This window comes from Rhinoraja longicauda, chromosome 10 (genome assembly GCF_053455715.1).
Source record: "Rhinoraja longicauda isolate Sanriku21f chromosome 10, sRhiLon1.1, whole genome shotgun sequence".
Taxonomy (NCBI): Eukaryota; Metazoa; Chordata; class Chondrichthyes; order Rajiformes; family Arhynchobatidae; genus Rhinoraja; species Rhinoraja longicauda.
The window spans coordinates 59294614-59309391 of NC_135962.1; positions in this window are offsets into that span (position 1 = coordinate 59294614).

Consider the following 14778-nt stretch of genomic DNA (forward strand, 5'->3'; position numbering starts at 1 on the left):
AGGGATGGAGAGGGGGAGAGAGGGGGGGGGTGGAGAGGGGGAGAGAGGGGGAGAGAGGGGGAGGGAGGGGGGAGAGGAGGGGGAAAGAGAGAGGGGGAAGGGATGGAGAGAGGGGGAGAGAGTGAGAGAGGGGGAGGGAGAGATGGGGGAGAGGAGGAGAGGGGGAGAGGGGGAGGGATGGAGAGGAGTAGAGGGGGAGAGAGGGGGAGGGGTGGAGAGGGGGAGAGAGGAAGAGAGAGAGAGAGAGGGAGGGGAGGGATGGAGAGGGGGAGTGAGGGGGAGAGAGGGGGAAAGAAGGGGAGATGGGATTGGGGAGAGAGGGAGGGGGAGGGATGGAGAGGGGAGAGAGGGGGTGACAAGGAAAGATGGGATGAAAACGGCAAAAGGGGGAAGAGAGGGGGAGGGAGTTAAAAGAAAAAGGAGAGAGAAAGAGAGGCAGAGAGAAGACATAGTGAGCAATGAGGAGAGGACGAGTGAAACAGAAACATAGAAACATAGAAAATAGGTGCAGGAGGAGGCCATTTGGCCCTTCGAGCCAGCACCGCCATTCATTGTGATCATGGCTGATCATCCACAATCAGTAACCCGTGCCTGCCTTCTCCCCATATCCCGTGATTCCACTAGCCCCTAGAGCTCTATCTAACTCTCTTTTAAATTCATCCAGTGAATTGGCCCCCACTGCCCTCTGTGGCAGAGAATTCCACAAATTCACAACTCTCTGGGTGAAAAAGTTTCTTCTCACCTCGGTTTTAAATGGCCTCCCCTTTATTCTTAGACTGTGTGTGGCCCCTGGTTCTGGACTCCTCCAACATTGGGAACATTTTTCCTGCATCTAACCTGCCAGTCCTTTTATAATTTTATACGTCTCTCTATAAGATCCCCTCTCATCCTTCTAAACTCCAGTGAATACAAGCCCAGTCTTTCCAACCTTTCCTCGTATGACAGTCCCGCCATCCCGGGGATTAACCTGGTGAACCTACGCTGCACTGCCTCAATAGCAAGGAGGTCCTTCCTCAAATTAGGAGAGTGAAAGGCAAAAGGAAACGGAGAGAGTGAGTGAGGAATGGGTGAAGAGAGAGAGAGAAATCACTGTGAATAAACCACCCCACTGTCCCTCCCACCCACCCTCGTCCCCTCTCTCCCCTGTAGGAAGGAACTGCAGATGCTGGTTTAAATTGAAGGTAGACACAAAATGCTGGAGTAACTCAGCGGGACAGGCAGCATCTCTGGAGGGAAGGAATGATCAGTCTGAAGAAAGGGTCTCGACCCGAAACGTCACCCATTCCTTCTCTCCAGATGCTGCCTGACCCGTTGAGTTACTCCAGCATTTTGTGTCTATCTTCAGTGTAAACCGGCATCTGCAGTTCCTTCCCACACACATTCTCCATCTACCTTTCTAATTGCCTCTTAGACGTTGGGTTAGTCCCAGCCTCAACTACCTCCTCTGGCAGCTTGTTCCATACACCCACCACCCTCTGTGTGAAAAAGTTACCCCCTCGGATTCCTATTAAAATTTCACCTTGAACCTATGTCCTCTGGTCCTCGATTTGTAAACATAACGGGAACAAAGGACAGGGGCAGGCGAGGGAGGTAAGGAGAGGAACACTATAGACAATAGACAATAGACAATAGACAATAAGTGCAGGAGGAGGCCATTCAGCCCTTCGAGCCAGCACCACCATTCAATGTGATCATGGCTGATCATTCTCAATCAGTACCCCGTTCCTGCCTTCTCCCCATACCCCCTGACTCCGCTATCCATGAGCTCTATCTAGCTCTCTCTTGAATGCATTCAGAGAATCGGCCTCCACTGCCCTCTGAGGCAGAGAATTCCACAGATTCACAACTCTCTGACTGAAAAAGTTTTTCCTCATCTCAGTTCTAAATGGCCTACCCCTTATTCTTAAACTGTGGCCTACTACTCTACACAAAGTCTGTAAATAGAGGCAACACCCGCAAGTACAGGTTTCAGTTGAGTTTATGGTCACCTGTACCGAGGTACAGTGAAAAGCCTTTGTTGCATGCTAACCAGTCACCGGATAGACTGTACACGATGACAATCGAGCCGTCCGTGGTTTACAGATACAGGATACTGAGTTGGATGATCAGCCATGATCATATTGAATGGCGGTGCAGGCTCGAAGGGCCGAACGGCCTACTCCTGCACCTAGTTTCTATGTTTCTATGTCTATGATAAAGGGAATTACGTGAATAATCAGTCTCTCTACTCTTCCCCTCACAGATTGCAGGCACCCCGACTGATATCTGCGAATCAGCATTGGACAGGGGAGAGGTGTCGGAAGACTGGAGGGTGGCTAATGTTGTGCTTCTCTACAGTGGATGGGCAGCAGGGAAAAGCCTAACGATACTATCGACCAGCGAGTCCATCATCTGTAGAAACTAATCTGTGGAGCCCTCTGCCGCAGAAGGCAGTGGAGGCCAATTCACTGGAAGCTTTCAAGAGAGAGTTAGATCTAGCTCTTGGGGCTAACGGAATCAAGGGATAAGGGGGGGGAAAGCAGGAACGGGGTACTGATTGGAGATGGTCAGCCATGAATGGCTCGAGGGGCCGAATGGCCAACTCCTGCACCTATTTTTCTATGTTTCTACACACACATACACACACATACGCATGCACATACACACACACACACGCACATGCACGCACACACACATACACACGCGCACACACACACACATACACACGCACACACACACACATGCACGCACACACACACACACGCACACACACACACATACACACGCACACACACACGCATGCACATACACACGCACACACACGCACATGCACGCACACACACATACACACGCACACACACACACACATACACACGCACACACACACACGCATGCACATACATACACTCATAAAACAGACAATAAACAAAGATCTAATACTGCAATAATACCAATAATAGTCTGTAGTTCGGAGCTTACTTGAGTAACCTGAGAAACTGCGGGCTCCAAGGGCCGAATGGCCAACTCCTGCACCTATTTTCTATGTTTCTATGTTTCTAACCTGCAGAAAGTGTCCCTGGTGGTTGTAGGATAGTATTAGTGCGCGGGGATCGCTGGTCGGTGCGGACCCGACGTGCCGAAGGGCCTGTTTCCGCGCTGTATCTCTGAACTAAACTAAAGGCGGCGCTATCAAAATGCAGCAATTAGCAGCAAACCACAGCCAGGCTGAGCCTCTCAAATAATTGGTTGTCCGTCTGTCCATCCGAAGCTGAAGAGGGAGAGGGTTTTTGAATGCGGAGTTTACATATGAAAAGACTTCTGGGCAGTTGCTGTCAAAATTATACATGAGATTAAGCAGCAGTTTGCAATTTCTTTAGCCGCGTGTGACAGTGAATAAAACATTGAGATCCCACGGGTCCGTTGGCTGTTTCTGACCTTGCTCACAGCCTGACACATGAACGCCATCCCTCACTCTCAAAACAGACACAAAACGCTGGAGTAACTCAGCGGGACAGGCAGCATCTCCGGAGAGAAGCAATGGGTGACGTTTCGGGTCGAGACCCTTCCTCAGATGACTTCCGTTTCCATCATAGTGCGTTGTCAGGAACTGCAGACGTTGGTTTCAACCGAAGACAGACGCAGAGAGCTGGAGTAACTCAGCGGGATAAGGAGGCATCTCTGGAGAACACGGACAGGTGACGTTTCGCTGGAGAGAAGGAACGGGTGACGTTTCGGGGTCTGAAGAAGGGTCTCAACCCGAAACGTCACCCATTCCTTCGCCCCGGAGATGTGACCTGTCCCGCTGAGTTACTCCAGCTTTTTGTGTTTATAAGTTTATAAGTGACAGGAGCAGAATTGGGCCATTCGGCCCATGAAGTCTACCCCATCATTCAATCATGGCTGATCTATCTCTCCCTCCCAGCCCTATTCTCCTGCCTTCTCCCCACAACCACTGACACCCACACTGAGCACGAATCTGTCAATCGCCACCTTCAAAATATCCACGACTTGGCCTCCACGGCCTGTACCAGATACGATACAGTACAGTATGGCACAGAACAGTATGGTACGGTATGGTACAGTAAAGTACAGTATGGTACAGTACAGTATGGTACAGTACAGTATGGTACAGTACGGTATGGCACAGTACAGTATGGTACAGTATGGTACGGTACAGTATGGCACAGTACAGTACGGCACAGTACAGTATGGTACAGTACGGTATGGTACAGTACAGTATGGTACAGTACAGTATGGCACAGTACAGTATGGTACAGTACGGTATGGTACAGTATGGTACAGTACAGTATGGCACAGTACAGTATGGTACAGTACGGTTTGGTACAGTACGGCACAGTACAGTATGGTACAGTACGGTATGGTACAGTATGGTACAGTATGGCACAGTACAGTACGGTACGGTACAGTATGGTACAGTATGGTACAGTACAGTATGGTACAGTACAGTATGGTACAGTACAGTATGGTACAGTATGGTACAGTATGGCACAGTACAGTACGGTACGGTACAGTATGGTACAGTATGGCACAGTACAGTATGGTACAGTACAGTATGGTACAGTACAGTATGGTACAGTATGGTACAGTATGGCACAGTACAGTACGGTACGGTACAGTATGGTACAGTACAGTATGGCACAGTACAGTATGGCACAGTACAGTATGGTACAGTATGGTACGGTACAGTATGGCACAGTACAGTATGGCACAGTACAGTATGGTACAGTACGGTATGGTACAGTACAGTATGGTACAGTACAGTATGGCACAGTACAGTATGGTACAGTACGGTATGGTACAGTATGGTACAGTACAGTATGGCACAGTACAGTATGGTACAGTACGGTATGGTACAGTACAGTATGGTACAGTACAGTATGGCACAGTACAGTATGGTACAGTACAGTATGGTACAGTACAGTATAGTACAGTATGGTACAGTACAGTATGGCACAGTACAGTGTGGTACAGTACGGTATGGTACAGTACGGTATGGTACAGTATGGTACGTACGGTATGGTTATGGTATGGTACAGTACAGTACAGTATGGTACAGTACAGTATGGTACAGTACGGTATGGTACAGTACGGTATGGTACAGTATGGTACGTACGGTATGGTTATGGTATAGACAATAGACAATAGACAATAGGTGCAGGAGTAGGCCATTCAGCCCTTCGAGCCAGCACCGCCATTCAATGCGATCATGGCTGATCACTATCAATCAGTACCCCGTTCCTGCCTTCTCCCCATACCCCCTCACTCCGCTATCCTTAAGAGCTCTATCCAGCTCTCTCTTGAAAGCATCCAACGAACTGGCCTCCACTGCCTTCTGAGGCAGAGAATTCCACACCTTCACCACCCTCTGACTGAAAAAGTTCTTCCTCATCTCCGTTCTAAATGGCCTACCCCTTATTCTCAAACTGTGGCCCCTGTATGGTACAGTACAGTACAGTATGGTACAGTACAGTATGGTACAGTACGGTATGGTACAGTACGGTATGGAACAGTATGGTACGTACGGTATGGTATGGTATGGTATGGTACAGTACAGTACAGTATGGTATGGTACAGTACGGTATGGTACAGTACAGTACAGTACGGTATGGTACAGTACGGTATGGTACAGTATGGTATGGTACAGTATGGTACGGTACAGTATGGTACGGTATGGTACAGAGCAGTACGGTATGGTGCAGTACGGTATGGTACAGTACAGTATGGTACAGTACGGTATGGTACAGTGCAGTACGGTATGGTACAGTGCAGTACAGTATGGTACAGTACGGTATGGTACAGTGCAGTACGGTATGGTACAGTGCAGTACAGTATGGTACAGTACGGTATGGTACAGTACAGTACGGTATGGTACAGTACAGTATGGTACAGTACGGTATGGTACAGTGCAGTATGGTATGGTACAGTACAGTACGGTATGGTACAGTACGGTATGGTACAGTACGGTATGGTACGGTATGGTACAGTACAGTACGGTATGGTACAGTACGGTATGGTACAGTATGGTACAGTATGGTATGGTACGGTACGGTATGGTACATTACAGTACGATATGGTACAGTACAGTATGGCATGGTATGGTACAGTACGGTATGGTACGGTATGGTACAGTACAGTACGGTATGGTACAGTACGGTATGGTACAGTATGGTACAGTATGGTATGGTACGGTACGGTATGGTACATTACAGTACGATATGGTACAGTACAGTATGGCATGGTATGGTACAGTACAGTACGGTATGGTACAGTACGGTATGGTACAGTACAGTATGGTACAGTATGGTATGGTACAGTATGGTACGGTACAGTACGGTATGGTACAGTATGGTATGGTACAGTATGGTATGGTACAGTATGGTATGGTACAGTACGGTATGGTACAGTATGGTATGGTACATTACGGTATGGTATGGTACAGTACGGTATGGTACAGTACAGTACGGTATGGAACAGTATGGTACGGTACAGTACGGTATGGTACAGTACGGTATGGTACAGTATGGTACAATACAGTATGGTACAGTACAGTATGGTACAGTACAGTATGGTACAGTACGGTATGGTACAGTATGGTACAGTACGGTACAGTACGGTATGGTACAGTACGGTATGGTACAGTATGGTACAATACAGTATGGTACAGTACAGTATGGTACAGTACGGTATGGTACAGTGCAGTACGGTATGGTACAGTGCAGTACAGCATGGTACAGTACGGTATGGTACAGTATGGTACAGCACGGTACAGTACGGTATGGTACAGTACGGTATGGTACAGTGCAGTACGGTATGGTACAGTGCAGTACAGCATGGTACAGTACGGTATGGTACAGTATGGTACAGCACGGTACAGTACGGTATGGTACAGTACGGTATGGTACAGTACAGTATGGTACAGTACGGTATGGTACAGTACGGTACAGTACGGTACGGCATGGTATGGTACAGTACAGTACAGTACGGTACAGTATGGTACAGTACGGTATTGTACAGTATGGTATGGTATGGTACAGTACAGTACGGTATGGTATAGTATGTTACAGTACGGTATGGTACAGTATGGTACAGTATGGTATGGTACAGTACGGTATGGCACGGCACGGCACGGCACGATACGGCACAGTACGGTACGGTACGGTACGGGACGGGACGGTACGGTATGGTACAGTATGGTACAGTATGGTACAGTATGGTACGGCGTGGTATAGTACAGTATGGTACAGTACGGTACGGCACGGTATGGTACAGTACGGTATGGTACAGTATGGTATGGTACGGCATGGTATGGTACGGCATGATACAGTATGGTATGGTACAGTACGGTATGGTACAGTATGGTACAGCATGGTATGGTACAGTATAGTACAGTATGGTACAGTATGGTACAGTACGGTATGGTACAGTACGGTACGGCACGGTATGGTACAGTACGGTATGGTACAGTACGGTATGGTACAGTATGGTATGGTACAGTACAGTATGGTACAGTACGGTATGGTACAGTACGGTATGGTACAGTACGGTATGGTACAGTACGGTATGGTACAGTACGGTATGGTACAGTACGGTATGGTGCAGTACGGTATGGTACAGTATGGTATGGTACAGTATGGTATGGTACAGTATGGTATGGTACAGTATGGTATGGTACAGTACCGTATGGTACAGTATGGTACAGCATGGTATGGTACAGTATAGTACAGTATAGTACAGTATGGTATTGTACAGTACGGTATGGTACAGTACAGTACGGTATGATATCGTATGTTACAGTACGGTATGGTACAGTACGGTATGGCACGGCATGGCACGATACGGCACAGTACGGTACGGTACGGCACGGCACGGTACGGTACGGTATGGTACAGTATGGTACAGTATGGTTACGGCATGGTACAGTATGGTATGGCGTGGTACAGTATGGTATGGTACGGTATGGTACAGTACGGTATGGTACAGCACGGTACGGTACAGCACGGTATGGTACAGCATGGTATGGTACTGTATGGTACAGTATGGTACGGCACGGTACGGAATGGTACAGTATGGTATGGTACAGTACGGTATGGTATGGTACAGTACGGTATGGTACAGTACGGTACGGTACAGTACAGTACAGTATGGTGCGGTATGGTACAGAGCAGTACGGTATGGTACAGTACAGTATGGTACAGTACGGTATGGTACAGTGCAGTACGGTATGGTACAGTGCAGTACGGTATGGTACAGTGCAGTACATTATGGTACAGTATGGTATGGTACAGTGCAGTATGGTATGGTACAGTGCAGTACAGCATGGTACAGTACGGTATGGTACAGTACGGTATGGTACAGTATGGTACAGCACGGTACAGTACGGTATGGTACAGTACGGTATGGTACGGTACAGTACAGTATGGTACAGTACGGTATGGTACGGTACGGCATGGTATGGTACAGTACAGTATGGTACAGTACGGTATGGTACAGTATGGTACAGTACGGTATGGTACAGTACGGTATGGCACGGCACGGCACGGCACGATACGGCACGGTACGGTACGGTACGGTACGGTACGGCACGGTACGGCACGGGACGGTACGGTATGGTACAGTATGGTACAGTACGGTACGGCGTGGTATAGTACAGTATGGTACAGTATGGTACAGTACGGTATGGTACAGTACGGTACGGCACGGTATGGTACAGTACGGTATGGTACAGTACGGTATGGTACAGTACGGTATGGTACGGCATGGTATGGTACGGCATGGTATGGTACGTCATGATACAGTATGGTATGGTACGATATGGTACAGTACGGTATGGTACAGCACGGTACGGTACAGCACGGTATGGTACAGCATGGTATGGTACAGTATGGTACAGTATGGTACTGTATGGTACAGTATGGTACGGCACGGTACGGAATGGTACAGTATGGTATGGTACAGTACGGTATGGTACAGTACGGTATGGTACAGTATGGTATGGTACAGTACGGTATGGTACAGTATGGTACAGCATGGTATGGTACAGTATAGTACAGTATGGTACAGTATGGTACAGCATGGTATGGTACAGTATAGTACAGTATGGTACAGTATGGTACAGTACGGTATGGTACAGTACGGTATGGTACAGTACGGTATGGTACAGTACGGTATGGTACAGTATGGTACAGTACGGTATGGTACAGTATGGTATGGTACAGTACAGTATGGTACAGTACGGTATGGTACAGTACAGTATGGTACAGTACGGTACAGTACAGTATGGTACAGTACGGTATGGTACAGTACGGTATGGTACAGTACGGTATGGTACAGTACGGTATGGTACAGTATGGTACAGTATGGTACTGTATGGTACAGTATGGTACGGCACGGTACGGAATGGTACAGTATGGTATGGTACAGTACGGTATGGTACAGTACGGTATGGTACAGTACGGTATGGTACAGTACGGTATGGTACAGTATGGTATGGTACAGTACGGTATGGTACAGTATGGTACAGCATGGTACGGTACAGTATAGTACAGTATGGTACAGTATGGTACAGTACGGTATGGTACAGTACGGTATGGTACAGTACGGTATGGTACAGTACGGTATGGTACAGTACGGTATGGTACAGTACGGTATGGTACAGTACGGTATGGTACAGTACGGTACGGCACGGTATGGTACAGTACGGTATGGTACAGTACGGTATGGTACAGTACGGTACGGTACAGTACGGTATGGTACAGTACGGTATGGTACAGTATGGTACAGTATGGTATGGTACAGTACAGTATGGTACAGTACAGTATGGTACAGTACGGTATGGTACAGTACGGTATGGTACAATACGGTATGGTACAGTACGGTATGGTACAGTATGGTATGGTACAGTACGGTATGGTACAGTATGGTATGGTACAGAATGGTATGGTATGGTACAGTATGGTATGGTACAGTACGGTATGGTACAGTACGGTATGGTACAGTACGGTATGGTAAAGTACGGTATGGTAAAGTACGGTATGGTGCAGTACGGTATGGTGCAGTACGGTATGGTACAGTACGGTATGGTACAGTACGGTATGGTACAGTATGGTATGGTACAGTATGGTATGGTACAGTACCGTATGGTACAGTACGGTATGGTTCAGTACGGTATGGTACAGTACGGTATGGTACAGTATGGTATGGTACAGTACGGTATTGTACAGTACGGTATGGTACAATACGGTATGGTACAGTACGGTATGGTACAGTATGGTACAGCATGGTATGGTACAGTATAGTACAGTATGGTACAGTATGGTATTGTACAGTACGGTATGGTACAGTACAGTACGGTATGATATAGTATGTTACAGTACGGTATGGTACAGTACGGTATGGCACGGCATGGCACAATACGGCACAGTACGGTACGGCACGGCACGGTACGGTACGGTACGGTATGGTACAGTATGGTACAGTATGGTACGGCATGGTACAGTATGGTATGGCGTGGTACAGTATGGTATGGTACGGTATGGTACAGTACGGTATGGTACAGCACGGTACGGTACAGCACGGTATGGTACAGTATGGTACAGTATGGTACTGTATGGTACAGTATGGTACGGCACTGTACGGAATGGTACAGTATGGTATGGTACAGTATGGTATGGTATGGTACAGTACGGTATGGTACAGTACGGTATGGTACAGTATGGTACGGTACAGTACAGTACAGTATGGTGCGGTATGGTACAGAGCAGTACGGTATGGTACAGTACAGTATGGTACAGTACGGTATGGTACAGTGCAGTACAGTTTGGTACAGTACGGTATGGTACAGTGCAGTACAGTATGGTACAGTACGGTATGGTACAGTACGGTATGGTACAGTATGGTACAGCACGGTACAGTACGGTATGGTACAGTACGGTACAGTACGGTATGGTACAGTATGGTACAGTACGGTATTGTACAGTATGGTATGGTACAGTACGGTATGGTACAGTATGGTATGGTACAGCATGGTACAGTACGGTATGGTACAGTACGGTATGGCATGGCACGGCACGGCACGATACGGCACAGTACGGTACGGTACGGCACGGGACGGTATGGTACAGTATGGTACAGTATGGTACGGCGTGGTATAGTACAGTATGGTACAGTATGGTACAGTACGGTATGGTACAGTACGGTACGGCACGGTATGGTACTGTACGGTATGGTACAGTACGGTATGGTACGGCATGGTATGGTACGGCATGGTATGGTACGGCATGGTATGGTACGTCATGATACAGTATGGTATGGTACGATATGGTACAGTACGGTATGGTACAGTATGGTACGGCACGGTACGGAATGGTACAGTATGGTATGGTACAGTACGGTATGGTACAGTACGGTATGGTACAGTACGGTATGGTACAGTATGGTATGGTACAGTACGGTATGGTACAGTATGGTACAGCATGGTATGGTACAGTATAGTACAGTATGGTACAGTATGGTACAGTACGGTATGGTACAGTACGGTACGGCACGGTATGGTACAGTACGGTATGGTACAGTACGGTATGGTACAGTATGGTACAGTACAGTATGGTACAGTATGGTATGGTACAGTACGGTATGGTACAGTACGGTATGGTACAGTACAGTATGGTACAGTACGGTATGGTACAGTACGGTATGGTACAGTACGGTATGGTACAGTACAGTATGGTACAGTACGGTATGGTACAGTACAGTATGGTACAGTACGGTATGGTACAGTACGGTATGGTACAGTACGGTATGGTACAGTATGGTATGGTACAGAATGGTATGGTACAGTATGGTATGGTACAGTATGGTATAGTACAGTACCGTATGGTACAGTACGGTATGGTACAGTACGGTATGGTACAGTATGGTATGGTACAGTATGGTATGGTACAGTACGGTATTGTACAGTACGGTATGGTACAGTACGGTATGGTACAGTACGGTATGGTACAGTACGGTATGGTACAGTATGGTACAGCATGGTATGGTACAGTATAGTACAGTATGGTACAGTATGGTATTGTACAGTACGGTATGGTACAGTACAGTACGGTATGATATAGTATGTTACAGTACGGTATGGTACAGTACGGTATGGCACGGCATGGCACGATACGGCACAGTACGGCACGGCACGGTACGGTACGGTACGGTATGGTACAGTATGGTACAGTATGGTACGGCATGGTACAGTATGGTATGGCGTGGTACAGAATGGTACGGTATGGTACAGTATGGTACGGTATGGTACTGTATGGTACAGTATGGTACGGCATGGTACAGTATGGTACGGTATGGTACGGTACGGTATGGTGCGGAACGGTATGGTACGGTATGGTACAGTATGGTACGGCATGGCACGGTATGGTACAGTATGGTACGGTATGGTACGGCATGGCACAGTATGGTATGGTATGGTATGGTATGTTACGGTACGGTACGGTACGGTACGGTACGGTACGGCACGGTATGGTACGGCATGGCACGGTATGGTACGGCATGGCACAGTATGGTATGGTATGTTACGGTACGGTATGGTACGGTACGGTACGGTACGGTATGGTACGGCATGGTACAGTATGGTACGGTACGGTATGGTACGGCATGGTACAGTATGGTACGATACGGTATGGTATGGTATGGTATGGTACAGCACGGTACGGTATGGTACAGTACGGCACGATGGGCTGCGGCACGGTACGATACGGTAAATACAATAAGGTACGGTACGGAACAGCACAGTACGGTACGGTACAATACGGCACGGCACGGTACGACACGGTATGGTACGGTATAATACAGTACGGTATAACACGATACGGTACGGTACAATACGGAACGGTACAATAGGGTACAATACGCTACAATACGGTACAATACGGTACAATACGGTACGGTACGGTACGGTACAATACGGTACAATACGGTACAATACGGTACGGTACTGTACAATACGGTACGGTACGGTACGGTACAATACGGTACAATACGGTACAATACGGTACGGTACGGTACAATACGGTACAATACGGTACAATACGCTACAATACGGTACAATGTGGTACGGTACGGTACAATACGGTACAATATGGTACAATACGGTACAATACGGTACAATACGGTACGGCACGGTACAGTACGGTACAATACGGTACAATACGGTACAATACGGTACGGTACGGTACAATACGGTACAATACGGTACAATACGGTACAATACGGTACAATACGGTACGGTACGGTACAATACGGTACAATACGGTACAATACAGCCTTCTTCCACCTCAAAAACATTGCCCGTCTCCGTCCATCCCTCTCCTCCACAGCTGCAGAAACCCTCATCCACGCCTTCATCACCTCCCGTCTGGACTACTGTAACAGCCTCCTCTATGGCGCACCCTCAAAAATCATCAATAAACTTCAATACATTCAAAACTCCGCTGCCCGTCTACTCACACACACCTCGATCCGTGACCATATCACCCCCGTCCTTTATAAACTCCACTGGCTCCCCATCCCCCAGAGAATCCAGTACAAAATCCTCCTCATAACCTACAAAGCCCTCCATAACCTGGCCCCATCCTACCTGACCGACCTCCTCCACAGGCACACTCCCACCTGCACCCTCCGCTCTGCCGCTGCCAATCTCCTATCCCCCCACATCCGGACTAAACTCAGATCCTGGGGGGACAGGGCTTTCTCCATCGCTGCTCCCACCCTATGGAACTCACTACCCCAAACCGTTAGAGACTCACCCACACTCACCACATTCAAAACATCGCTGAAGTCTCACCTGTTCAGTACTGCCTTCAACCACTGAAGGTCACCTCACCTTCTGTCTCCTTTCTCTGTTCATTTATTTATTTACTTATTTATCTATTTATTCATTTCCCTATGTTCTCAAAATTTCTGTAAAGCGTCTTTGAGTATATGAAAAGCGCTATATAAATAAAATGTATTATTATTATTATTATAATACGGTACAATACGGTACAATACGGTACAATACGGTACGGTACGGTACAATACGGTACAATACGGTACAATACGGTACGGCACGGTACAGTACGGTACGATACCGTATGGTACGACATGTTGCGGCGCGGTGCGATACGACACGGTACGGCATGATGCGTTACTGGAGAGCATAGGTAGGTGATGTTTCACAGAGTGCTGGAGTAACTCAGCGGGTCAGGCAGCATCTGTGGAGAATATGCACGGGTGATGTTTTGGGTCAAGACCCTTCCTCAGACTGAGAGTCAGGGGAGATGCATGGAATGAAAGCGTGCAATGTATTTTTGCTGTACCTCGGTACAGATGTCAATAATAATAAAGGAAAAACAACTATGCTAAATATAACTGAACTAAGATTGCTACCAGCGGTAGAGTTGCTGCCTTGCAGCGCCGGAGACCCGGGTTCGATCCCGACTACAGGCGCTGTCTGTACAAAGTTTGCACGTTCTCCCCGTGACCTGCGTGGGTTTTCTCTGAAATCTTCGGTTTCCTCCCAAACTCCAAAGACGTGCAGGTTTGTGGGTTAATTGGCTTGGTGTAAATGTAAAAATTGTCCCTAGTGGGTGTAGGATAGTGTTAGTGTGCGGGGATCGCTGGGCGGCGCGGACCCGGTGGGCCGAAGGGCCTGTTTCCGCGCTGTATCTCTAAACTAAAATAAACTAAACTAAACTTGACTACCACAAATATATACTTCTACTGATAATCCTTCTAACATCC